Genomic DNA, 27,973 nt, shown 5'->3' with positions numbered 1-27,973 from the left:
GGGGAAAACAGAGATTGCACCACACTCAACAACTAATTGAGAAAGTTGGTTGAAAGTGCTTCTCCGAGTTGAAGTAGTTGGCACAGGAGAGGTATTAGAGGAGGACCGCATGAAATCAGTCATAAGGTTGTTGAGAAAGAAATGTGTCGACTGACATACTGTTTAAGTGGCATATTTTACCAGTGCCACGTTCGAACAGTAACATACAACCTTTTTGCAACCAACAAAATTAAAACCAAATACTATCTTCAATAAAGCAACCGCCATCTCAATTCTTCGATCTTGTCAACCCGTCTAGGTCTACTCAGTCACCTGCGCTGATGCGTCTTCACGTGCTGTCCTTTTCCACAGACATTACTATAATCGTTAGTAAATCCTCTTTTTAAAATGTTTGGTGTAAGGCAGTGCGCAAAACAGTGCTGACACTTCTACACACGTAAATTGTCACAATGGGAATTGACCTGAAAGTGATTCGATCTTCGAACTTGATTTACATTTAAACGATACATTTATTCCTTATTTACAATCCCTGGAATTCTGTATTAAGAATTGTGAAACACCCTGTACATACTCCATCCACCTTTCTACTCCTTCCACCTTTCTCTTCTTTGCTTACTGCTGGCTTCCCATCTGATCTCTTGATACTCACTCAGCTGCTTCTCTGTAGTCCGAAGGTCTCTTTAATCTTCCTACAGACGATGTCTACGAGGTGCATTCAAGTTCTAAGGCCTCCGATTATTTTTCTAATTAACTACTCACCCGAAATCGATGCACTGGCGTTACTTCTCGACGTAATCGCCCTGCAGACGTACACATTTTTCACAACGCTGACGCCCCCCCCCCCCCCCCGCCCCCGCTGACTGCTACCGTCATGCGCCAGCTGCTGGCGTACTTGTTATTCCTCGTGGTTTATTGTCCCACTGCTCCTTTCAGTACGTATCGATAAAATGACTGTCGCACTAGACTAATTTGGGACGGCTCAATCGAATAGGCACGTAAAATTACACTTTAAATTCAATTTTTGGTTTTGTTTTTGTAACGGGAAACAAATCGACGCCTTCAATCGTATGAAATATGTGGTGAGCAGTATTTGTTTGGGTCGACGCCACCTACACATTGCAAAAACTGAGTTGCAAATATTTGCCAAAACACCAGAGAAAATGCCGCTAATTACTCGTAGGTGACTGTCTCTCTCTCTCTCTCTCTCTGTGTGTGTGTGTGTGTGTGTGTGTGTGTGTGTCTGTCTGTCTCTCTCTGACCGACGCGCCAAGAGTGAATCCTGGCTGGTGGCATTGCAGTCACGCGACTCGGTGACTCGGTAGGGATACTATACAAGAGGATTAGAGATAAATGGACAATTCTTCTAGTGACTGTATTTTTAATCGTCAGTTTTCTGAATGATTTGATACAGCCCTCTACGAATTCCTCTCTTGTGCTAACCTCTTAATCGTTGCACTCGCACCCTACGTCCTCAATTATCTGTTGGATATGTTCCAATATCTGTCTTCTCCTACAGCTTTTACTCTCTACAGCTCCATCATTCACAGAAATTTCATTCCAGAGGTTGAAAATACCGCTACAATTGTAAAGTTCTTTTATTATAACACGACTGGTTTCGCACTCTTATATGCTCATCTTCAGGTGTCGTAACTTGGTTCTGTGACCCCCGAGCGTCGCTGTGGACTTGTACGAGGCGCGGTGTGCTACCTACGAGCGCAGAGCAACTGTAGTGGTACTTTCAACCTCTGGTATAATGCTCAGTTGCGGATGTTCCTCCAACAGGATTGTCTGTAGTAATTTCATTCTCAAATTAAGGCCTATGTTTGATAATAGTAGATTTTTCTTGGCTGGAAATGTCCTCTATGCCTGTACTAGTCTGTTTTTACGTTCTCCTAGTTTCATCGGTCTTGTGTTATTCTGCTTCCGTACTAGCAAAATTTGTTCATCTACTTATCAGCATCATAAATTCTACGCTTTCTCCAATATTTTAAGAGATTACAAAGGAATGTTATCTTTCCCAGCTGCTTTATATGGTCGCAAGTCTTTCAGAATTTTACTATGGCTCTAATACAGATACGCCATATCGAATTCCCATTTCTTCTACAGTCACCAGAAAATTCTTACCCATCACAGAGGCCTTCAACGTACTCTTTTCACCTGCCTGTTCTTTGCTCTGCTCTTAACAGTGGAGTTCCCATAGCTCCTGCTTTTCACTTCAGTAAAGGTTATTTGGAGCTTTCTATATGCTGAATCAGTCCTTCCGACGACCATTCCATTTTCGATTTCTTCACGCGTCCTGCACATGTTTCGCCTTGACTCCCTTCACTTCCTACTTATTTCTTAGTAGCTTATACTGCTGTATTCCGCTCTCTCCCTGAACGTTCTCCTTCCTAATCGAGAGATTAAGTAAATTTGCTGTGTTACTACACTCCTGGAAATGGAAAAAAGAACACATTGACACCGGTGTGTCAGACCCACCATACTTGCTCCGGACACTGCGAGAGGGCTGTACAAGCAATGATCACACGCACGGCACAGTGGACACACCAGGAACCGCGGTGTTGGCCGTCGAATGGCGCTAGCTGCGCAGCATTTGTGCACCGCCGCCGTCAGTGTCAGCCAGTTTGCCGTGGCATACGGAGCTCCATCGCAGTCTTTAACACTGGTAGCATGCCGCGACAGCGTGGACGTGAACCGTATGTGCAGTTGACGGACTTTGAGCGAGGGCGTATAGTGGGCATGCGGGAGGCCGGGTGGACGTACCGCCGAATTGCTCAACACGTGGGGCGTGAGGTCTCCACAGTACATCGATGTTGTCGCCAGTGGTCGGCGGAAGGTGCACGTGCCCGTCGACCTGGGACCGGACCGCAGCGACGCACGGATGCACGCCAAGACCGTAGGATCCTACGCAGTGCCGTAGGGGACCGCACCGTTACTTCCCAGCAAATTAGGGACACTGTTGCTCCTGGGGTATCGGCGAGGACCATTCGCAATCGTCTCCATGAAGCTGGGCTACGGTCCCGCACTCCGTTAGGCCGTCTTCCGCTCACGCCCCAACATCGTGCAGCCCGCCCCCAGTGGTGTCGCGACAGGCGTGAATGGAGGGACGAATGGAGACGTGTCGTCTTCAGCGATGAGAGTCGCTTCTGCCTTGGTGCCAATGATGGTCGTATGCGTGTTTGGCGCCGTGCAGGTGAGCGCCACAATCAGGACTGCATACGACCGAGGCACACAGGGCCAACACCCGGCATCATGGTGTGGGGAGCGATCTCCTACACTGGCCGTACACCACTGGTGATCGTCGAGGGGACACTGAATAGTGCACGGTACATCCAAACCGTCATCGAACCCATCGTTCTACCATTCCTAGACCGGCAAGGGAACTTGCTGTTCCAACAGGACAATGCACGTCCGCATGTATCCCGTGCCACCCAACGTGCTCTAGAAGGTGTAAGTCAACTACCCTGGCCAGCAAGATCTCCGGATCTGTCCCCCATTGAGCATGTTTGGGACTGGATGAAGCGTCGTCTCACGCGGTCTGCACGTCCAGCACGAACGCTGGTCCAACTGAGGCGCCAGGTGGAAATGGCATGGCAAGCCGTTCCACAGGACTACATCCAGCATCTCTACGATCGTCTCCATGGGAGAATAGCAGCCTGCATTGCTGCGAAAGGTGGATATACACTGTACTAGTGCCGACATTGTGCATGCTCTGTTGCCTGTGTCTGTGTGCCTGTGGTTCTGTCAATGTGATCATGTGATGTATCTGACCCCAGGAATGTGTCAATAAAGTTTCCCCTTCCTGGGACAATGAATTCACGGTGTTCTTATTTCAATTTCCAGGAGTGTAGTATTAGTAGTCAATGAGTTCGCATCTATATTCTATTTCTTATTCTCTTGATTCTTTAATTCAATACCACCTTTTATGATCATCGTTGAGCTCTTAGTTGCAATGAGTTTGCCTCATAGGAAAGAAGACTCTGTCGGGTCTGAGCGAGAGGGCAGGTTCGCACGAGGCGGCCAACAGTGACAAGCCCTCGGTCTCTAGATAAATATCTTTGCAACTGCAAGCGAGGCGAGGGTGTCACACGGACAGCACTGCACACTGCGACAGACTCTATGGATTCGCTGGAGGTCGGATGCAGACAGTAGTTTTTGCCTCTGAAGTACACAATGCTCTTCAGGTCTGCGGAAACTTGGAACAAGATTTCTCGCCACTGTTTTACTGCACTGCAGGGTGGGAATAGCATTGCCCACCCCCACGCTGGGACTTGGCTCTCTTGGAAGTTCAAATATTAGAATTTTGTTCGAGGGACAATACGGTTCCTCCCCTACCATTGCTCTTCAGTTCAGTTCTTTTTAAAGAAACTCTAACTGAGCATGCGAACGCAGTGCCTTTAGCAACGTGAAGAAAGAGAAATTCTAATTGACTTAAATGCCACGGTGTCAGAGGAACCGTAGGAGATGCTTCCCTGGGAAGCATAAAAATGTAACATGTGGGATTGCACAAAAATTTTTCTCGTTTTGTAATACTGGCTTTCTGCACTGTGCTCCGTCCTGTGATCGGCGGAGATATGCAAGAAATGATAGTAAGAAGAGAAATGCAAAGTTTCATAATTTCCAGCTCCAAAGTCTGGCATCATTATATTTTTCTGAGTTCAGTCTTACTGCTTTACAAGATTAGCGGGCATATCCATGTCTGACTGCCAGCTGCACTGGAAGCGGACAGGAGACCTTCTGCTTGGCAGTTATCAAGTGCAGACCGGCAATCTGTCTTAGTACGCAGCAAAGAAGACAGTTTTCTGTTTAACCTTCAGTTGTGACAGACCAAGTGCAAGATTTTGACAGACGTCTGCTTATGATCCCCATGTTAGGGGCGCTTTGGCTCTAAGTGCGCGTTTATTCAGGAACTTTATTCAGGATCATTTGTTTTATTCTGTCATTGCCAGCTGCGGTGACCGAGCGGTTCTAGGCGCTTCAGTCCGGAACCACACTGCTGCTACGGTCGCAGGTTCGAATCTTGCCTCGGGCATGGATGTGTGTGATGTTCTTAGGTTAGTTAGGTTTAAGTAGTTCTAAGTTCTAGGGGACTGATGACCTGAGATGTTAAGTCCCATAGTGCTCAGAGCCATTTGATCCATAAGAAACTGAAAAATAAAATAAGCACCTAGAACCCCTCTGCCACAACGGCCGGCGCTGTAGAAGGCAAAAACTGGAGAGGAAGACCGCGGCTGGCAGTGACAGAATATTGCTATTTTGTTTTCTTTCTCGCAGTCGGATTTTTGAGAAAACAAGGAAGTTGTATTATGGCTTGAGATTAGAACTACTGCAGAATATAAATTGGACTCAAAATCCTTAAAGTGGAATGCAACCATTATCACAGAAGTTATGAAATAGACTCTATAAACGCTGTAAAGTTGCTCAAAAGTATCTACTTTTTGTGAATTTTTTTACTGTTTCTTGCCACGACACGATTTGGAGTAACACCATCATCTTCTGACCATCGAGTACATGTGTACAACACGGATTTGACATACGAGTCGGGTATTGCCAATTGAAGCTTAAGCATCATCAATTCAAAACTTAATGCCAACAAGAAACCTAACAGGCATAAGGCTAGATATGTATCGACATTACTTTGAAGTTGCCCAACCACAACAGGATTTTGTAATTGTACCCTACACAGTTTCCTGATCAGTGCGAATATTTGCAAATTAGGGAAGGTGTGAAAATCTTGGAATTATTAGATTGGCTAACTAGGTGAACTTAGTTTCCGGTTTTCTTCTGATCCACCTGTAATGACATTGCTTACTGCAATTTGACTGTTCTGACTACATCTCCTTTGTGTGCTTTGGCAGGTAGGAAAACTCCTTGAGACTGGGCTGGCAAAGCACACACAGAATTCGAGGGTGTAAAAATAGGATTTCTGGTGGTACTTGTCCCTTTAAAACGCAGACTTGAGTAAAGATTTTGTCTAATCTGATAGTTCTATTACTTGTCTTGGTGCTGAGTTATTTCAACGATTTAAGATAGTTGAACTGGTGAGACGGAATACTATTGCTTTTTTGAACTGGGTGCTCAAGACATGAGAAAGCAGTTTTTCAGTGTCTTGATTTGAGGCTCTGGCAATTGTATGGGGTATCCATAATATAGGGGTGGCGTCTTTGACTACTAACCAAAACATCCTTAGCGCAGGACTTGAACCTAGACGTTGCTTAAATTTTGAATAAAAGTCATCAGCTGTGGTCGCCGAAGACTTCTGGCATAAGATGTCATTGCAAAGCGGCCGGAGGAGTGGACAGGGGTTCGGGGCACAGTCTTGCACTTGGGGTGGAAAACTGACCCTAAAAGGCGGAATAATCAGCAGTGATCAAAGGCATAGGATGCAGAAGGCAATGGAAACCACTGCATTAAAGACACACAATGTGTATCCAGAGGACATGTGGCCAGTAACTGAAAAAGTGTGACCCGTCCATAGGCAAAAGATTCCGGACTAGCCCACATTCGGATGTTCGGGAGTGGACTGATAAGAGTCACGTAACCATGAGAAAGAGATCGAATAACCAATGAGAGGGTTATATTCGACAAGTCGGGTCGTGGAATGTCAGAAAAGAAGAGCTTGAGAGGAAAGCAATAAATGCTGAAAATGGAAATATAAGGACTCAATCTAGGTGAAATGGGGGTCAGTGAAATTAAATCGAAAGAAGACAAGGATTTCTCGTCAGACCGTAATATATCTGGCTTCAAAACCATCACATTAATCCACAAAAAGCTTTTCTTAGAGCAGTTGAGAAGGCTTCAGTGGGAAGATGATGCAATGTGGTGAGAGTTACCGATGGGTAGATCGTTTGTTCCTAAATTATAGCTCCTCTCCGCGACTGACTGCTCCATTTTGTAGAGAAAAACAAAGATTTGAATACATCCAGCAAACAATCGAGGACGTAGGTGCAAGTGCTATTCTGTGATGAAGACGTTGGCACAGGAAAGGAATTCGTGGCGTGTCGCATCAAACCAGCCACAGGACTGATGACTCGAAAAACATCAGTATGCAAAGCGTCTTGTTGACACCTTGGGTCCATGAGTTCGTGGGTTCTGCATCACATTGGAATCCTACTTCAGCTCTTGCCAACTGAAATCGGGACTCATCTGACCAAGCCACGGTTTTCCAGACATCTACAGTTCATCCAGTGTGGTCACGAGCCCAGACGTTGCAGGCAATGTCGTACTGTTAGCAAAGGCACTCGCGTCGGTCGTCTGCTGCCATAGCCCTTTAAAGCCAAATTTTGCCGCACTGTGCGCAAAGATACTTTCGTCGGGTTTCGAATCCGGGACCGAAGGCTTTTTGATTTCTAGTCGAAGACCCCTACTCACTCTAAAGCCTTTAACTAAAAGACAAGTACAAAATATAATGCACAGTTGTGCTTGCGATTGTGGTCACTACCAAATAACGTAGGCCGGCGAAACAGTGGCAATGTTGTTGTTGTTGCGGTCTTCAGTCCAGAGACTGGTTTGATGCAGCTCTCCATGCTACTCTATCCTGTGCAAGCTTCTTCATCTCCCAGTACCTGCTGCAACCTACAGCCTTCTGAATCTGTTCAGTGTATTCATCTCTTCGTCTACCTCTAAGATTTTTACCTTCCACGCTTCCCTCCAATACTAAATTGGTGATCCCTTGGTGCCTCACAATATGCCCTACCAACCGATCCCTTCTTCTAGTCAGGTTGTGCCACAAATTTCTCTTCTCTCCAATTCTATTCAGTACCTCCTCATTAGTTATGTGATCTATCCATCTAATCTTCAGCATTCTTCTGTAGCACCACAATTCGAAAGCTTCTATTCTCTTCTTGGTCAAACAATTTATCGTCGATGTTTCACTTCCATACATGGCTACACTCCACACACATACATTCAGGAACGACTTCCTGACACTTAAATCTATTCTCGCTGTTAACAAATTTCTCTTCTTCAGAAACGCTTTCCTTGCCATTGCCAGTCTACATTTTATGTCCTCTCTACTTCGACCATCATTAGTTACTTTGCTCCCCAAATAGCAAAACTCATTTACTACTTTAAGCGTCTCATTTCCTAATCTAATCCCGCAGCGCCACCCGATTTAATTCGACTAATTCCATTATCCTCGTTTTGCTTTTGTTGATGTTCATCTTATATCCTCCTTTCAAGACACTGTCCATTCCGTTCAGCTGCTCTTCCAGGTCCTTTGCTGTCTCTGACAGAATTACAATGTCATGGGCGAACCTCAAAATTTTTATTTCTTCTCCATGGATTTTAATTCCTATTCCGAATTTTTCTTTTGTTTCCTTTACTGCTTGCTCAATATACGGATTTAATAACATCGGGAATAGGCTACAACCCTGTCTCACTCCCTTCCCAACCACTGCATCCCTTTCATGCCCCTCGATTCTTATAAATGCCATCTGGTTTCTGTACAAATTGTAAATAGCCTTTCGCTCCCTGTATTTTACCCCTGCCACCTACAGAATTTGAAAGAGAGTGTTCCATTCAACATTGTCAAAAGCTTTCTCTAAGTCTACAATTTCTATAAACGTAGGTTTGCCTTTACTTAATCTATTTTCTAAGATAAGTCCTAGGGTCAGTATTGCCTCACGTGTTACAACATTTCTACGGAATCCAAACTGATCTTCCCCGAGGTCGGCTTCTATCAGTTTTTCCATTCGTCTGTAAAGAATTCGTGTTAGTATTTTGCAGCCGTGGCTTATTAAACTGGTAGTTCGGTAATTTTCACATCTGCTTTCTTTGGGATTATAATTATTATATTCTTCTTGAAGTCTGAGGGTGTTTGGCCTGTCTCATACATCTTGCTCACTAGATAGTAGAGTTTTGTTAGGTCTGGCTCTCCCAAGGCTGTCAGTAGTTCTAATGGAATGTTGTCCACTCCCGGGGCCTTGTTTCGACTTAGGTCTTTCAGTGCTCTGTCAGACTCTTCACGCAGTATAATATCACATATTTCATCTTCATCTACATTCTCTTCCATCTCTATAATATTGTCCTCAAGAACATCGCCCTTGTATAGACCCTCTATATACTCATTCCACCTTTCTGCTTTCCCTTCTTTGCTTAGTACTGGGTTTCCATCTGAACTCTTGATATTCGTGCAAGTGGTTCTCTTTTCTCCAAAGATCTTTTTAATTTTCCTGTAGGCAGTATCTGTCTCACCGCTAGTGATATACGCCTCTACATTCTTACATTTGTCCTCTAGCCGTCCGTGCTTAGCCATTTTGCACTTCCTGTTGATCTTGTTTTTGAAACGTTTGAATTCCTTTTTGCCTGCTTCATTTACTATATTTTTATATTTTCTTCTTTCGTCAATTAAATTCAATATCTCTTCTGTTACCCAAGGATTTGTATTAGCCCTCGTCGTTTTACCTACTTGATCCTCTGCTAACTTCTCTATTTCATCTCTCAAAGCTACCCATTCTTCTTCTACTGTATTTCTTTCCCCCATTCTTGTCAATCGTACCCTAATGCTCTCCCTGAAGCTCTCTACAACCTCTGGCTCTTCAGTTTATCCGGGTCCCATCTCCTTAAATTCCCACCTTTTTTAAATTTCTTCAGTTTTAATCTACAGTTCATAAGCAATAGATTGTGGTCAGAGTCCACATCTGCCCCTGGAAATGTCTTACAATTTAAAACCTGGTTCCTGAATCTCTGTCTTACCATTACATAATCTATCTAAGACCTGCCAGTATCTGCAGGCTTCTTGCATGTATACAACCTTCTTTTATGATTGTTGAACCAAGTGTTAGCTATGATTAAGTTATGCTCTGTGCAAAATTCTACAATGTGGCTTCCTCTTTCATTCCTTACTCTCATTCCTTATTCACTTACTACGTTTCCTTCTCTTCCTTTTCCTACTATCGAGTTCCAGTCACCCACGACTATTAAGTTTTCGTCTCCCTTCACTATCTGAATAATTTCTTTTATCTCATCATTCATTTCATCAATCTCTTCGTCATCTGCGGAGTTAGTTGGCATATAAACATATACTACTGTGGTAGGCGCGGGCTTCGTATCTATCTTGGCCACAATAATGTGTTCACTACGCTGTTTGTAGCAGTTTACCCGCATTCCTATTTTCCTATTCGTTATTAAACCTACTCCTGCATTACCCCTATTTGATTTTGTATTTATAACCCTGTATTCACCTGACCAGAAGTCTTGTTCCTCCTGCCACCGAACTTCACTAATTCCCACTATATCTAACTTTAACCTATCCATTTCCCTTTTTAAATTTTCTAACCTACCTGCCCGATTAAGGGATCTGACATTCCACGCTCCGATCCGTAGAACTCCAGTTTTCTATCTCCTTATAACAACGTCACCCTAAGAAGTCCCCGCCCGGAGATCCGAATGGGGGACTATTTTACCTCCGTAATATTTTACCCAAGAGGACGCCATCATCATTTAACCATACAGTAAAGCTGCATGCCCTCGGGAAAAGTTACGGCTGTAGTTTCCCCTTGCTTTCAGCTGTTCGCAAACCAGCACAGAAAGGCCATGTTGGTTAGTGTTACGAGGCCAGATCACTCAATCATCAGACTGTTGCCCCTACAACTACTGAAAAGGCTGCTGCCCCTCTTCAGGAACCACAGGTTTGTCTGGCCTCTCAACAGATACCCCTCCGTTGTGGTTGCACCTACGGTACGGCTATGTGTGTCGCTGAAGCACGCACGCCTCCCCACCATCGGCAAGGTCCATCATGGTTCGTGGGGACGGGGGGGAGGGGGGACGACGACAGTGGCCAAATATAGAAATACATGAAATAACTGGAAGAAATGAGAATGAAAGACAGAAATGACACTTTTATTGGAAGACAATAATTGCACGAATCACGATTCGTGATGAACAAATTGTAAATAGCCTTTCGCTCCCTGTATTTTACCCCTGCCACCTACAGAATTTGAAAGAGAGTATTCAATTCAACATTGTCAAAATCAGGACATGGTTCTTAACAGTGCGCCGGATCACACTGACACCAATGCATGCTCTGCAAAGTGCTATCAAGCTGGCTACGAGTTTGGAACAGATTCTTGTGATAGGGCGTTCCATTCCTCTACCAGCGCGGCGGACAACTGTTGAATGGTCATTCGTGCATGTGGACTTGCTGCAATATGACTCCCCAATGTGTTCACTGTTGTTTAAGTAGGTTGAGTGCTCAGGCCAGTCCATTCGCTCGTACCAAGAGCTCATCCACCTGCGCACTGTCATCCGTAAAAATATGTCACCTCCAAATGCACCCCTAAAAAGACACACATGGGGAAAGAGTACAGTGTCACAATAACGCTGTCCGGTGACTACACCATGTTTGAAGATATGGTGGTCATTAGCCCCATGCAATGTTATCCCTCCCAATAGCGTAATACGTGGGCCACCAAAACAATATTCGATAATCCTGGACGTACTCTCATACTGCGAGACGTGGGAGCACGTAATACATGTTGTCAGTTCAGGTATTCCTGCCTGGAATTTCGAAGGCAGCATTGTGGCATGCCTGGCTGCAAGTTAAGAAGCATGCTAGGGGGAGAGAACCAATGTCACCTTCAGAAACCATGGGTCTCACTGTCATCTTCAGAGAACTCACTACCGTTAAAGTTACCATCACCGTCTTTATATTTTTACTTTTGGAAAGCGAATATAAATCGCTTTTTTCTGTTGTAGGTATTACTAGTTGCATTGTTTATGTCATTACTATTTCCTTTGTTTGGAGTCCATATTAGATTCAAAACCTCTTATAACCAGTGTTGCTCAATGAATCCATTGTAAACTATGAATAATTTTTGTGGGATATAAGAAAGTGTCCAATGTTCCCTGCTTCACCGTGATATATAAATGATGTGATAGTTACATCGATAAGTCAAAACATTGTGAACACTGCGCACTGTGACGTTGGATGCCGTCTCGTGACGTTGCGTGCTCATGACAGAAATGAAACTACGTAAGCGGAGCAGACACGAATGAGGGATCACCCTGACGCAGACACGGGCTGAAAATAGGGAAGTGCTTTGAGACAAGTACTTTGACATAGGGCTGATTATTATTATGCAGAGCTTCTGAACGAGGGTCTCGAAAACGGTGGAATGTTTACGTGCTACTCGTACTGTTTCGGAGCACACCGATCGTTGTACATTGTTGAACTTGGAGTTCCGCTTCAGACGATACCTACGCGTTCAGTTGTTGAACCAAAGACATCGTCATTTACGATGGCAGTGGGTACGGGATCATCGGGATTCGATCATTGATCAACGGAAACGTGTCGGCTCTTTGGGCGAATCACGTTTTTGCTACACTAGGTCGATGGCCGTCTCCACAAACGCTGTCAGCGAGGCGAACGGCGGCTCGAAACATGCAGCGCGCTACGGTTGCAGGCTGGTTGGAGCAGTGTTATGCCCTGCCATTGCATGGAACCTACGGTAGTAATCGAAGATATGCCGAGAGCTGGGAACCACCTGCGCCCCTTCATATCTGATATCTTCCCTGATGGCGATGTCATTTTTCAGCAGAATAATTGTCTGTGTCTTGGAGCCAAAACCGTGCTACAGTGATTTGAGGAGCATTATAGTGAAATCAATTTGATGTCTCGGTGACCAAACTTGCCTCATGTAAATCCTGTGGAATTCATCTGGGTTCCTATCGGGCCCCATCACCGAGTACCTACCTATGTAAACCTACCAACAAATTGTCGGATCCATGATTCGCAGAATCAGTGATGTATTTCGTTCCAAAGGTTGACAAACAAGCTATTAAGCAGGTGGTCATAACAAGCATGTAAATTTTTTATCCTGAAATTTTTAAAATTTTTTAATGTTTTCGTTCTTAATTTTAGTATTCTTATCTCACTGCTGTTTATTTGTGGCATATTTTTCTGCACAGCCTTCTGAAGAATGGCACAACTGGCCAAGGAAACAAATTTTCTTTTACGTAACTTGTTACTGATTATTTCTGTATAGACAAGTAGACATACTTATTTTTATTTTTTATTAATTCCTGTAACGCCGAATGTGGCGCATAGGGCTGCAACAAAGGATTGCCATTTTGTTCTGGCTTCTGCTAATAGATGCTTAAGGTAAATTAAATACTAAAAATAAATCGATAATTAAATATTTATGCCTTTATCACATTACAAACCAGAATCTTATACAACAGATCATTAATTGAGAGACTTCAAGATTTGAAAGAAAACGCTTTTCTGACATATATAGCCAGCCAAAACATGTAAGTGCGGTACAGTCAGAAAAATAAGAGGCCTCACTAGGCCATACTTACATTAAGTCGGCTAGACATATTATAAAAGCGTTGGTATTCACGAACCAAAGACGGTCTTCGTTGACCGAAATTAATAACCTGCATTTTTTCTTTTTATCAAAAGAGGCGACCTTCTTTTTTAGCCACTTTGCGGTAGCATGAGGTCGGAGGAGGGTTAGTCGCCTTGTGACAGAGGCCACAAAGCCTGGCGGGAATTGAATGCGCATCCGAGTATGGAAATGCGACGAGACGTGCGGCCTGTGTCCGAGGGGGCGACGCGGATCAAACGCGCGGGTCGCCGCCTGCTGGGGAAGCCCCGAGCCACGCGAGTCGCAGCCGGCGGGGAAGCCCCGAGCAATGTGAAAGCGGACCGCCTCATGCTTGGCCAATTACGGCGCGGGACGCGTCGGCGCGCGGCCAATAAAAGGACCAAGGGAGGGCCGCGCGTGGCTGTGCACCCTGCGGCGGCGGCGGCGGCGGCGGCAGCATATGTCGCGGCGCGCCAATCCTATTACCGCTAATGCGATTTCCAGCCGACTGGCGCAGATACCACCGGGTAATTTAGATGAAGCCGCCGCCACCGCGCCGGCTTGAAGTATTACTTTGTCCCGTCCTATTATGGAAATAAGAGCCAACAGCCACAGGCGGGATCCGCCTCTTGAAAAAAATATGAAAAAGAAGATCTGAGGCTCGCCGACGGGGGATGTACTGAATAATGGCGGGTTAAGGGAGGCGTTAAAACCGGCTTCAACACTGGAGCTCTTCCCCAAAAGAAATTAACGCTGAACAAAATTTCTCTAAACAAAACTTTGTGATAAATTGTGCGTAAGGAAACACAGACACTTGACACTAACATAATGCTTTCGTAACAGCACACCCTTTTAAAGGGAACCCAGAGAACATTTTGCACTTACGTAATGTGACGCTGTTTTGACGTATTACGAATTAACAGGGGAAAATTAGGTACATTCAACGTAATGAAGATTTTATTCTGCGAGTTGGACAAGGTTTTCGAAGGCTTTCACAGAAGAAGTGAGAAGCGCTGTTTAGCTGTCACATTCGGAAGTGTAACATAGCGAGGCTGAGGCTAGTTCGCGCCAGTTCACTCACGAGCGGCAAAAGAGTGATGTCAATGGCCTGTGATTCCCTCCTTCAAACGACGAGGAGACGCCGAAAAGTGATGCCATGATGAATTCATGCATCCACACATACATACATTTTGTGTATATACGTATGTATTATGTTATGTACCCACTGAACAGCCAAAGAAACTGCTATAGGCACGCGTATTCAAATACAGAGATATGTCAACAGGCTCAATATGGTGCTGCGGTCGGCAATGCCTATGTAAGACAACAACTGTCTGGCGCAGTTCTTTGATCGGTTACTGCTGCTAAAATGGCAGGTTATCAAAATTTAAGTGAGTTTGAACGCGGTGTTATAGTCGGCACACGACCGATGGGACACAGCATCTCCGAGGTAGCGATGAAATGGGGATTTGTCCGTACGACCATTTCACGAGTGCACCATGAATGTCAGGAATCTGGTAAAACATCAAATCTCCGATATCGCTGCGGCCGGAAACAGATGCTGCAAGAACGAGACCAACGACGACTGAAGAGAATCATTTAACGTGACAAAAGTGCAACCCTTCCGCAAATTGCTACACTTTTCAATGCTGAGCCATCAACAAGTGTCAGCGTGTGAATCACTGGAAAATTTTGGAAATTTGTGGTAAGTTCCTATGAGACCAAACTGCTGAGGTCGTCGGTCCCTAGGCTTGCATACTACGAGGGCAGTTCAATAAGTAATGCAACACTTTTTTTTTTCTCGGCCAATTTTGGTTGAAAAAACCGGAAATTTCTTTTGGAATATTTTCAAACATTCCCGCTTCGTCTCGTATAGTTTCATTGACTTCCGACAGGTGGCAGCGCTGTACGGAGCTGTTAAAATGGCGTCTGTAACGGATGTGCGTTTCAAACAATGGGCAGTGATCGAGTTTCTTTTGGCGGAAAACCAGGGCATCTCTGATATTCATAGGCGCTTGCAGAATGTCTACGGTGATCTGGCAGTAGACAAAAGCACGGTGAGTCGTTGGGCAAAGCGTGTGTCATCATCGCCGCAAGGTCAAGCAAGACTGTCTGATTTCCCGCGTGCGGGCCGGCCGTGCACAGCTGTGACTCCTGCAATGGCGGAGCGTGCGAACACACTCGTTCGAGATGATCGACGGATCACCATCAAACAACTCAGAGCTCAACTTGACATCTCTGTTGGCAGTGCTGTCACAATTGTTCACCAGTTGGGATATTCAAAGGTTTGTTCCCGCTGGGTCCCTCGTTGTCTAACCGAACACCATAAAGAGCAAAGGAGAACCATCTGTGCGGAATTGCTTGCTCGTCATGTGGCTGAGGGTGACAATTTCTTGTCAAAGATTGTTACAGGCGATGAAACATGGGTTCATCACTTCGAACCTGAAACAAAACGGCAATCAATGGAGTGGCGCCACACCCACTCCCCTACCAAGAAAAAGTTTAAAGCCATACCCTCAGCCGGTAAAGTCATGGTTACAGTCTTCTGGGACGCTGAAGGGGTTATTCTGTTCGATGTCCTTCCTCATGGTCAAACGATCAACTCTGAAGTGTATTGTGCTACTCTTCAGAAATTGAAGAAACGACTTCAGCGTGTTCGTAGGCACAAAAATCTGAACGAACTTCTCCTTCTTCATGACAACGCAAGACCTCACACAAGTCTTCGCACCCGAGAGGAGCTCACAAAACTTCAGTGGACTGTTCTTCCTCATGCACCCTACAGCCCCGATCTCGCACCGTCGGATTTCCATATGTTTGGCCCAATGAAGGACGCAATCCGTGGGAGGCACTACGCGGATGATGAAGAAGTTATTGATGCAGTACGACGTTGGCTCCGACATCGACCAGTGGAATGGTACCATGCAGGCATACAGGCCCTCATTTCAAGGTGGCGTAAGGCCGTAGCATTGAATGGAGATTACGTTGAAAAATAGTGTTGTGTAGCTAAAAGATTGGGGAATAACCTGGTGTATTTCAATGCTGAATAAAACAACCCCTGTTTCAGAAAAAAAATGTGTTGCATTACTTATTGAACTGCCCTCGTACTTAATCTAACTTCAGCTAACTTACGCTAAGGACAACAAACACACACGCCCATTCCCAAGATAGGACTTGAACCTCCGAGGGGAGGAGCCGCGCGAACCGTGGCAAGGCGCCTCAGACCGCGGGGCTACCACACGAGGTGCGAATCATTCAACGAAACATCATCGATATGGGCTTTAGGAGCTGAAGGCCCACTCGTGTGCCCTCGATGACTACACGACACAAAGAGTTACTCCTCCGCTAGGCCTCTCAACACCGACATTGGACTGTCGATAATGGAAACCTGTTGCCTGGTCGGACAAGTCTTGTTTCAAATTATATCAAACGGATGGACGTGTACGAATATGGATACAACCTCATGAATCCATGGACCATGAATGTCAGCAGGGGACTGTTCAAGCTGGTGGAGGCACTGAAGTGGGGTTGGGTTTGTGCAGTTGGAGAGATATGGGACCCCTGATAGTGTAGATACGACTCTGACAAGTAACACGTACGTAAGCGTCCTGTCTGATCACCTGCAGCCATTCATGTGCGTTGTGCATTCCGACGGAGTTGGGAAATTCGAGCAGGACAATGCAACACATCCCGAATTGCTACGGAGTGGCTCCAGGACCACTCTTCTAAGTTTAAACACTTCCGCTGGCCACCAAACTTCCCAGACATGAACATTATTGAGCATATCTGGAATGCGTTGCAACATGCTGTTGAGAAGAGATCTCCCCCCCCCCCCCCCTTGGTACTCTTACAGATTTATGGACAGCCCAGCAGGATTCATGGCGTCAATTCCCTCTAGCACTACTTCAGACATTAGTCGAGTCCACGCCACGTCGTGTTGCGGCAGTTCTGCATGCTCGCGGCAGCCCTGCACGGTATTAGGTAGTGTACCAGTTTCTTCGGCTCTTCAGCCTTTCTGTATCTATGTGTGTTCCATATCTCCTCCTAAACCACTGCATCGATTTCAACCAAACTTAATACACATATCACTTGTTTGCTGTCTGGAAAGAACCACTGAGCGAGTAAGAACCACCTACCTCTGAAACGGGTTGCGGTGGAGTAGAAATAGAGGCGCAGCTCACGACGCACAACTAACCAGACTGTTTTTTTGTTTTTGGATGAGAGGTCTTTGTGACTTACAAGAGACTTTACACATAATTCCTAATTTCATACCCTTACGAGATTGTCTTTGCGCTCATCCCCACGAGATGATGAAAGCAAAAAAAAATTATCCCTTGCTACATTTCCTCTGTTCGTGCAAGGAAACTACCGCATCATGTATGACTTTTTAGTGTATCACTTCTTTATAATAACTGTATTCGCACCACATTTAGTAGACAGTATTCACGTATACCTCTGAAGGTAACTGCAAAAATACATCGTTGCGCGACAAGTTGTTCAGGATATATGACGTGATATACATTGAGAATCGTGAAAAACTGCTGCATCAAGCATGATATTTTAATTTATTGATTATTTGCTACTGATTCCATTCGCAATACATCTTGCACACAGTGTCCACACGTATAACTCGATGTAACTACAAGACAGTATCTTTGTACGATACATATTTCAGGAGATATGATGTGACAAAAATAGTGAACTGTGTGAAAATGAAACCGTAGGGCGAAATTCGCTAGAGATGCAGGGAAATATGTGAATACAAATGTGTGAAGTAAGTTAAATATATGTGAAATACATGTGACGTGAGGGTATGCAAGTAAAGCCGCGGAAAAGAAGCTCCTCCTAAATCCAATGATCGATTTCAACCAAACTTGGTATAGGTATTACTTACTGCCTGGAAAGAAAAACTGTGGGGGTAAGAATCAGCAACCTCCTGTTGGACCGGGGGGGGGGGGGAAGAAGGTGATAACGTGGAGACAGAAGTGGGGGAAAGAAATGGACAGACAGAGAGGGGGGGGGGAAGGGGAGATGCATACTGAAATGACAGTGGAGATGGATAGAGAGGGGTAGGCCGAAATGGACAGACGAAGAGAAGAGGGGAAGACGGACAGAGAAAGGGAAGAGAAAAAGATGCACAGAGAAAGGAAAGAGGAGGAGATGGACAGAGCAAGATAAGAGGAGGAATGGGCAGAGATAGGGAGAGGAAAGACTAGGAGAGAGGGATGGAGGAGATGGACAGAGACGTGGGGAAAGGAAATGAACAAAGTGAAGAGGCTATGGGCAGAGAGAGGAAAGAGAGTAGAGGGTGAGATAGACAAGGAGAGGGGAGAAGAGGAGATGGAGTTAGAAGCGATGAGGATGAGATTTGGAGGGAGAGAGAGCAAAGGATCGACTGAGTAGGGGTAGGAGACGATGGACAGAGGGAGGAAGGTGAAGATGGACTAATAGAACTGGAAGAAATACACGTTCGGCCAATGCTAGGTACTTAACTAGTTAAATGAATAAAAGGCAATGAGCGCGCAGTGCAGTTCCCACACGTTCATCTTCATTTACACCACCAGATGCAATTTTAATTTCCAGCACCATGGCTAGTTTCAGCCACTACAGACATTTCCAAGTAAGCGCGTTATCGTGGATAGATGCGTGCCGCGCGGTGGTTTCTTTATCCAAGGAAAGAAGAAGAAGTCACTGGGTGCTATGTTAAAACACTGCGGGGGGAATTGGGGGAGGCATACAATGATACCCCAAAGAAGAAGCATGTGCGCTTGTGTCCTACTGGAATAACCTGGGGTGTTGTTGTGGAGTAAAAACACACGGCATTTCGCGACGCTTACTCTTGGGAGGCTCCCGTAACCTCGTCAACCCGTAAGAGCATGATATATAAGTACAGCACCATTACAGTCCCAAATAACATCAGTCACGTTCCACGAGGGTGGATAGCCGTCTAGTTTGGCGGTATTGAATCAACATATTTTCGTTGCTTGCTTTGCTCCCTTGCCTCGAAGTCATAATGATTGTAGAACTATTCGTCCACGGTGATTAGACAACTAAATAAGTGCTCATGACAAGATTTATTCTATTTTTTGTTGGTATTTGGTGTAATCTACTTGTCATTGAAAATGGAGCACTATAGAGGATAAGAAATAACGAAATTCTACCTATTGTCCACGTACGATATGGAAGGGAGAATATATGGTTACATTTGGGGTACACAGGGCGTGAAATGTTGTAAACTGAGCTGCCACCTTTGATAGGAACAGCGGCTCTAACCCAGTGGCCGTCAAATCATCTTGTTCAAGAGCCAATGCTGACATTTTAATGAGTAATGAAAACATCTGAGCTGTATTATTACACATATACTGCGCTGCAATCAGTTTCGTTCATAGCGCATCTTCAAGTTTCTGGGTTGAGCTAAAGTCACGACACAAATGTCGAATATGATGTTAAAGACCAAATCCAAAAACAGATATCGAAAACATTAGGCCGAGCGCCTGCCGGATATATGGCGAGCAGACACGGATTGCTGAGTACAGTCCTGTCAACACGCTTAGCACTCAAGCCATTTGATGTGTTCGTAGTACTGCTTACATTTGGAAGAAATCGCACTCTGTAACATACAGTGGCATCTGAAACACTGGCGACTCATACGGACAGCCGCCCAGCCGCCACAGTCGAAGGATTCTTCCGTACGGTCCCACTGCCAGGAAGTAATTTCTTTCTCGCTCACTTCGCCTTGTAAGTAGGCTGTTTAGGTTCTTATATTTTTAACGCCACCGCCACGCAGCGCTCTGTATGAAAATCACTGGCTGTGCTACGTGCAGTATGTGGCTGGTTTGCATTGTTGTTGGCTATTGTAGTGTTGGGCAGTTGGCTGTTAACAGCGCGTAGTGTTGCGCAGTTGGAGGTGAGCCGCCAGCAGTGGTGGATGTGGGGAGAGAGATGGCGGAGTTTTGAGAGCGGATGATCTAGACGTGTGTCCATCAGAGACAGTAAATTTGTAAGACTGGATGTCATGAACTGCTATGTATTATGACCTTTGAACACTATTAAGGTAAATACATTGTTTGTCCTTTATCAAAATCTTTCATTTGCTAACTATGCTTATCAGTAGTTAGTCCCTTCAGTAGTTAGAATTTTTATTTAGCTGGCAGTAGTGGCGCTCGCTGTATTGCAGTAGTTCGAGTAACGAAGATTTTTGTGAGGTAAGTGATTCATGAAAGGTATAAGTTATTGTTAGTCAGGGCCATTCTTTTGTAGGGTTTTTTGAAAGTCAGATTGCGCTGCGCTAAAAAATATTGTGTGTCAGTTTAAGCACAGTCATGTATAATTGTTCAAAGGGGACGTTTCAGCCTTTATGACGGCTTAAACACTGCTAGTGACACTTTCAGTGGTGTATCCGAATGTCTGTGGAGGAATGGCAGCTGATTCTTCGTTAGGCGTGGAAATAAGAGTTGGTACTGACTTCGGACGCTGCGATCTGGAACCGAATCTACGTTCTAACTCATCCCAACGATTTCCTGTCCAACATGTGATCCACTTACGCAGGGTCCGCAAGTTTAGTATTGGCAGTCGTTCTGTGTTCTCTCGGGATACCTTAACACCCGACATATACAACTGGATAATGGCCCTGGGGCCTAAACCGGTCGTGTATTTTAAAATAAAAAGATAATTGTGACTGGTGTTGGCATTTTATTCAAAATCATGTCGTCCTTCAAAAAATGGTTTAAATGGCTCTGAGCGCTATTGGACTTAACATCTGAGGTCATCAGTCCCCTAGAACTTAAAACTACTTAAACCTAACTAACGTAAGGACATCACACACATCCATGCCCTAGGCAGGATTCGAACCTGCGACCGTAGCAGTCGCGCTGTTCCGGACTGAAGCGCCTAGAGCCGCATGTCGTCCTTTGGGTTCAGGTCGGGTCTCTGGGTCTATGTCAGGAATGTTACTGTTCACAAACTGCTGCCTCACAGGGTACTAGCGATGTTCAAAAAATTCCGGAACATTCGTAATTTCGCGCCACTGGTGTGTTGGGGCCTAGTGTGGTTGGCATCCCTGCACACGCCAGTGTCAAATGTGTAACTGCCGGAAGTTTCATTGTTGTACGTCTGTTAGTTACTGTTCAGTGATGTACTGAGTAGAGCGCTGTATCGCACAGGTTGCAAATTTCGAGGTGGTGGAGTTAGAGGAGCAACGCGTCTGCACTGAATATTACGCGAGACTCAAGAAAACCTGTACAGAGACACACCAAATGATGTAGGAAGCCGACGGTGATGAGTGCTTCAGCCGCATTCGGTGTTAGGAATGGTTCACACCGTTTAAAAATGGCCAGACGGAAGATGATTCTCGTTCAGGGTACCCTGGGAGAAAATGTCAGAAGGAAACGGCCTGAAATGTGGCGAGACATTTCATGGCTCTTGCATCACGATAGCGCACCCGCACATTCATCCCTGTCGGTGCGTGACTATTACACAAAAAGCGAAATCACTGTGGTGCTTCATTCTCCGTACTCTCCAGACCTGGCCCCTGCAGACCTTTTTATGTTCCCAAAGTCAAAAACCCCGTTGAAATGCTGAAGAGTTGTAAGATAGATGAGATAAAAGAAAATTCGCAGACGGCGCTTCGCGCGATACAGCAAGAGGCATATCAAGACTGCTTCTGGATGTGGAAACGGCGTTGGGAGCAGTGAATCAATTGTGGAGGAGAGTATTTCGTAGGACATCATGCACAATAAGTAAAAGGTGAGCGCATAAAAATTTTGTGGAAAAAGTTTCGAAATTTTTTGAATAGAGCTCGTACACATGCACAATAAGTAAAAGGTGAGCGCATAAAAATTTTGTGGAAAAAGTTTCGAAATTTTTTGAATAGAGCTCGTACACGGCAATGCTGATACAAACGATCCGTGCCCGAACTATTCCCTTACCGTAGGCTGTATACAGTGCTGTAAAATGTGTTCGGCGACCATTGTGGCCGAGCGGTTCTAGGCGCTTCAGTCTGGAACCGCGCGACCGCTACGGTAGCGGGTTCGAATCCTGCCTCGGGCATGGATGTGTGTGATGTCCTTAGGTTGGTTAGGTTTAAGTAGTTCTAAATTCTAAGGTACTGATGACCTCAGATGTTAAGTCCCATAGTGCTCAGAGCAATTTGAACACAGGATTGCCACAGGGTATACACCACTCGTTTTCAACTGTCCATTCCCCAGCGGCGTCTCTCTTTACACTACCTTCAGCTTCGCTTAGCGCTGGCTGCAGAAACGTGTGGATTTTGGGGAGCTACTCGACCAATGTATCCCCTCTGTTTTAACTAACAACTCACAATATGCTAGCTGGACTGCTAACAGCGCTTTGGAATTCACGAGTGATTTCTTGCACTGATTTCGTGCGACTTTTCGCATTCACCCTCCCCAGTACTCGATGGTCCATGTTCATCAGTACATGATCTGACTGGTCCTGGTTTATCTGTACTTGTTCACCGAGCGAGTTAATGCAGTGATTAGCACACTGGACTCGTATTCGGGGGGGGGGGGGGGGGGGGGAGACGACTGTTCAAACCGAGTCCGGGCATCCTGATTTAGGTTTCCAGTGATTTCCCTAATCTGTTTCACTAAAATGCCGGGATGGTTCCTGTGAAAGAGCATGACCGATTTCCTTCCCCATTCTTTCCTCATCCGATGTGGTCGATGACCTTGCTGTTTCGTCCCCTCCCCCAAATCAACCACTGCATCTGTACTTGTTCCTTCGCTTTTCTACTCCATAAACACGCCTCCAGCAGGCGACTTGGGCAGCTTTTGAAGGAATGAAATGTCCCTGATGTCTCTTTTACTCAGTTTACATCCAATGTTCGTGGTCACTGAACTCCTTCTGTTACTCCTTCTCTATACAGAACACAATACTCTCCGCTTCCTTTTATACCGGCAGGTCCATTTCTCGCGACATCTAGTGGTCAACTATGGATTACATAGAGGTGTCCGGCTACTTCTTATCAGATAATGTACTTCTGAGTTTTACCAAGCGAGGTGGAGCAGTGGTCAGATACTGGATTCGCATTTGGGAGGCCAGTGATTGAAATCCACGTCCAACCGTCCAGATTTAGGTTTGTTGCACAGAAAATCCAATAAATAAATTTTTAAAGTAATTACTCGGAGCGGACGAAAGTGAATCAGGTCCAGCTCAAACCGCGTGTTACAAGCGGTGTCTAGGGCCCGCTAGGGGTGTTGTATTGCAGAAGGCAGAGCGCCGCTCGCAATACATTGATACATCGAGACGTGCTATAATGAAGAATGACAAACGGCGAAGTATAGCAGCACCTAATGCGTCATTCTGTGGGCCTTACACTGCGGAGTCGTAATAAGTAACTGTTGTGTCGGCTACTATGGGAGTCAACACCGACACAAACAAGGAACTCTTGCGGGTATTTTCGTTCTGTCGTTGCAGCTACAAAAAATGAATGTTTTTTTTTCACCAGACGCGTTTGGCTTTATTGAGTTAAAGTATCATCAGCAGTCTGTAATTAAATTGATTACATTTTGATTTGCTTTAAGATCGAAGAACTGTTAACAGTTAACACTGTGTTGGTTTTTACTTAACGTAATATCCGCTTGATTTCGCGCCTACAACGGGAAATACCGTCTACTTGCAAATCGTTGATGTTTTTTTTCTTTAGAGACTGGTAGTTGCAGTCTAATTTTTAGTTGCTCTGAGGGACTATGCGTTATTTGTTTCACACGTCAAATTTTGTAGCACACTACTGTTTTCTGTTTGTTGTTATACTTCTAAGTTTGTATTGTGGTTTGTGTTTTGTAGTGTTGCCAACATACACTTACATCCAACATACACTGAAAGAAATGTTCCTACTCTCTGTTTATTCAGCGGGATCAGGAACAATAATTATAAATAAAAGTTTTGAGTTCTAACTGATTCAATTATATTTAAGAGCATTTCACACGCACAGCACAGTAATATTCTTGATAATAATAATAATAATGACGTCTCTATCACAAACAGCACCATGAGCAAGTCAGAGGCAACTTCTACCATAGGTTCCCAATAAACGGTCTTTCGCCCTGACTTCTAATGATCAAAGTTAATTGCTCTCCACAAAAGGAGAATAATGTTACCACTCTCCACGCGGTTTTGTTAACATTACGGGCGGCACACAAACAGTTACTTCTGCGAAATCTAAGCGATCCAGGACGGTGCACAGTCCTCGCGACTTCACTTCCTATTTGTACGAAAACATGCGTTTAGTTGCAGTCTGGCTGTGACGTCATCCGAGGCAGTGCGTAGGCCGGCGTTTGACCGACGCGGAGCGTATGATAACTGGTTGCCAAGTGAATTGTTTTCAGAAATCTAAACGATCCACGGCGGTATACAGTCCTCACTAGTTCACTTTCGATTATTACTAAAACATGCCTTTAGTAGCGGCCAGGTTGTGACGTCACCCGAGGCAGCGCGTAAGCTGGCGTTTATCTGAGACAGACTGTATGATAGCTGAGAACCAAGTGAAGTCAAGTCACTGTCTCTCAGGCCGTATTTATATATGGGCGCAGAGGACGGCCGAAGGAAACACCTGCCGTCATTCGCTCTATTCCCAAGTAGTAGCATCTAAATGGACACTTTCTCGGACACACATAATGTTGTGCGTTAAGCTATAATCTTCGTGATTTTTGTGTGAATGGCTATAACCACAGAAAAAGATTTAGCTCGCCTTCATTTAAACTTTGCCGTGTAGAATTTTTAGAACGGAACTGACGGCGGGGTCAGGGATTTTCTCTGCCTCGTGATGGCTGGGTGTTGTGTGATGTCCTTAGGTTAGTTAGGTTTAAGTAGTTCTAAGTTATAGTGGACTGATGACCATAGATGTTAAGTCCCATAGTGCTCAGAGCCATTTGAACCATTTTGGAACTGACAGTAGAACATGATCTCTGAACTACAACTTTAAGAGACTTCTATTGACTCTTATTTACATCAAGGTCTTGAAACTTGTTATAGCTCTATTATGCAACGGATTTTATCAGGTACTGTAATCAAAACTTTATATCGTTAATATAAAATAAATGATAGTTAATCTACTACAAATACGGACGTCTTTATCTCAAATTAAGTTCTCAGTAAATTTCTCGAAAACTATCAGAGGTAGTTCAGTGGGATCATATAGTTGAGGTTTTTATGTAAAACTGACGCTTCATTCGAATTTTCATCTTTCTAAGTCTGATATTTTTCGATTTCGATTTTTCGTAAAATCTCCGATTTTGATCAAAATATTGTTCTTATCAAGTTGAAACTTGTAACAGTTGATTTTAACATACATTTGCACGTTCTGACCAATTTTCGGCTTTCTTACTTTATTATTCAGTGCTACTTGTTTTTTTTATTTAAAACCATGTATATAGGCAAACATGTACTGATTACTCTGAGATTTGACAGTTTAAACGTTAATACACTGTAACATATATTGACAAAGTTAGGAAAAGCTTCCTTAATTTTTAATTTCATCCTTAGATTATGGCGCAATACTTGTATGCTACGCACAGGGGCGTTATGACAGCGTGACCCTTGTAGCAGTGAACTGGGGTAAGTCCCACACACTCGCTCGCCTCTGTATCTCTCCAATGATACAGGGCTCGTTTCGCCACAACACCCGTGTGTGTTTTGGGGGGAGGGGGGTTGTAGAAATTGCAGAGAAAGACCAAAGCTTGAATTTGAATACAGCAAGACGTTTCAAATGTAGGTTGCGATAGCTACTCAGGGTTCAAGAGGCTTGCCAGGACAGATTAGGATGGAGAGCTTGTAAGTGGGCTGCTTCTTTGTTGGCAGCGCTGTGTAGTGCTTCACATTGGATCTCTGACTCTGTGGCTGGTTGGACTCTTTGTTGGAAGCTAGTCGCTGGTAGTGATGGAAGTACTGTTGGGCAGTTGGAGGTCAACAGCCAGCAGTGGTGGATGTTAAATGTGAGAAGTTAGCATTGATGGAGGGTAGAGGTCTGAAGTGTTAGCGTAGGCTAACGATCTGGAAGTATCCGACTTGGAGACTGAAAATTATTCATGATTATGTATCTTTGTACTGGATGTCAATGGCGATTTATATTAGTGTTTGAACTGGATGTCACATTATTAAGGTAAAAAATACATTAATTGGTTTGCAACAAAATCTTTGCTTTGCTAACGACATGCCTATTAGTATTTTGTGGCTTTGGTAGTTAGAATCTTTTATTTAGCTGGCAGTATTGACGCTCGCTGTATTGCAGTAGTTCGCGTAATGAAGATTTTTATGAGGTAAGTGCTTAATGAAATGTGTAGGTTATTGTTAAGATTTCTTTTAAGTCAGGAACATTCTTTTGAATTCATTATTTGAAGTCAGGTTGTCATTTTTTGAGCAGTCAGATTGCGTTGCGCTAGAATGTTGTGGGTCAGTGTTGACATGGTAAGAAAAAGTAAAGAGAAAGTTGGCTCAGTGCATTCAGTTTTACTCGGCTGTTTCAGAATCAAATAACGTAGAGGTTTCATCTTCTCAGTCATTCTGCAATTTAAGTACAGACACAGTCATTTAAAGAAAGGAGTTTCAAGCTGCATAACTATGTCAAAGCAGTCTTCAGACTGAACACCACAACAACATTTTTCACTTGTCACATATAAGGAAAGACTTAAAGGGAGCAGGAAGTATCATTCCCCTTCGTCTTGTGACAGTCTTGTTGGTCGGACGGATGTCAAGAAGCGTGATCGTATTTGTAAATGTGTGGCAAATAAAATATAAGTTATTATCATATTTGCTTTGTCTACATCATTGCATCGTTGAGAATCTTACCATTAATGCAGAGCAGCATCAGGTATCTCAACATCTAAACACTGAGAGGGAGACCTGTCATTCTCTATAACGTCTTGAACATCAAGATATTGCTCTAAAGATTTCATGCGCGTTCAACCTATCATTTGAAACCTCTATCATTATTTTAAAAATTGTGATCAGTGATTAACATTCTTATCAGGCCAATGTGGCCGAGCGTTTCTAGGCGCTTCAGTCCGGAACCGCGCGACTGCTACGGTCACAGGTTCGAATCCTGCCTCGGACATGGATGTGTGTGATGTCCTTAGTGATGTCCTTAGGTTAGTTATGTTTAAGTAGTCCTAAGTTCTAGAGGACTGATGACCTCATATGTTAAGTCTCATAAATAATAATTAATTGAAACCCTCAGCTGCCGACAGGTGCTGTTGATATACCTCGATGGGGACAGCTGAAAACGTGTGCCCCGATCGGGACTTGAACGCGGGCTCTCCTGCTTACAAAACAGACGCTCTATCCATCCGAGCCACCGAGGGCACAATGAATAGCGCGACTGCAAGGACTTATCCCTTGCACGCTTCCCGTGAGACCCACACTCCCAAGCTGTCCACAATCAGCTTGGGAATGTGGGCCTCACGGGAAGCGTGCAAGGGATAAGTCCCTGCAGTAGCGCTATTCGTCTGTCCTCGGTGGCTCAGATGGATGCCGGCACGGTAGCTCAGCGTGTTCGGTCAGAGAGCTGGTTGGCCTTTGTAATAAAACAAACTGAGTGGGAGGATCAACAAACGATCTTTAACGTATGTCATGTGACGTCCGCAACGACCAAACCCAACGATAAAAAAAATGAAAAAAAGGTGGATAGAGCGTCTGCCATGTAAGCAGGA

This window comes from Schistocerca piceifrons, chromosome 2 (assembly GCF_021461385.2).
Source record: "Schistocerca piceifrons isolate TAMUIC-IGC-003096 chromosome 2, iqSchPice1.1, whole genome shotgun sequence".
NCBI lineage: Eukaryota > Metazoa > Arthropoda > Insecta > Orthoptera > Acrididae > Schistocerca > Schistocerca piceifrons.
The sequence above is the reverse complement of the archived record's forward strand: the minus strand, read 5'-3'. Positions refer to the sequence as shown.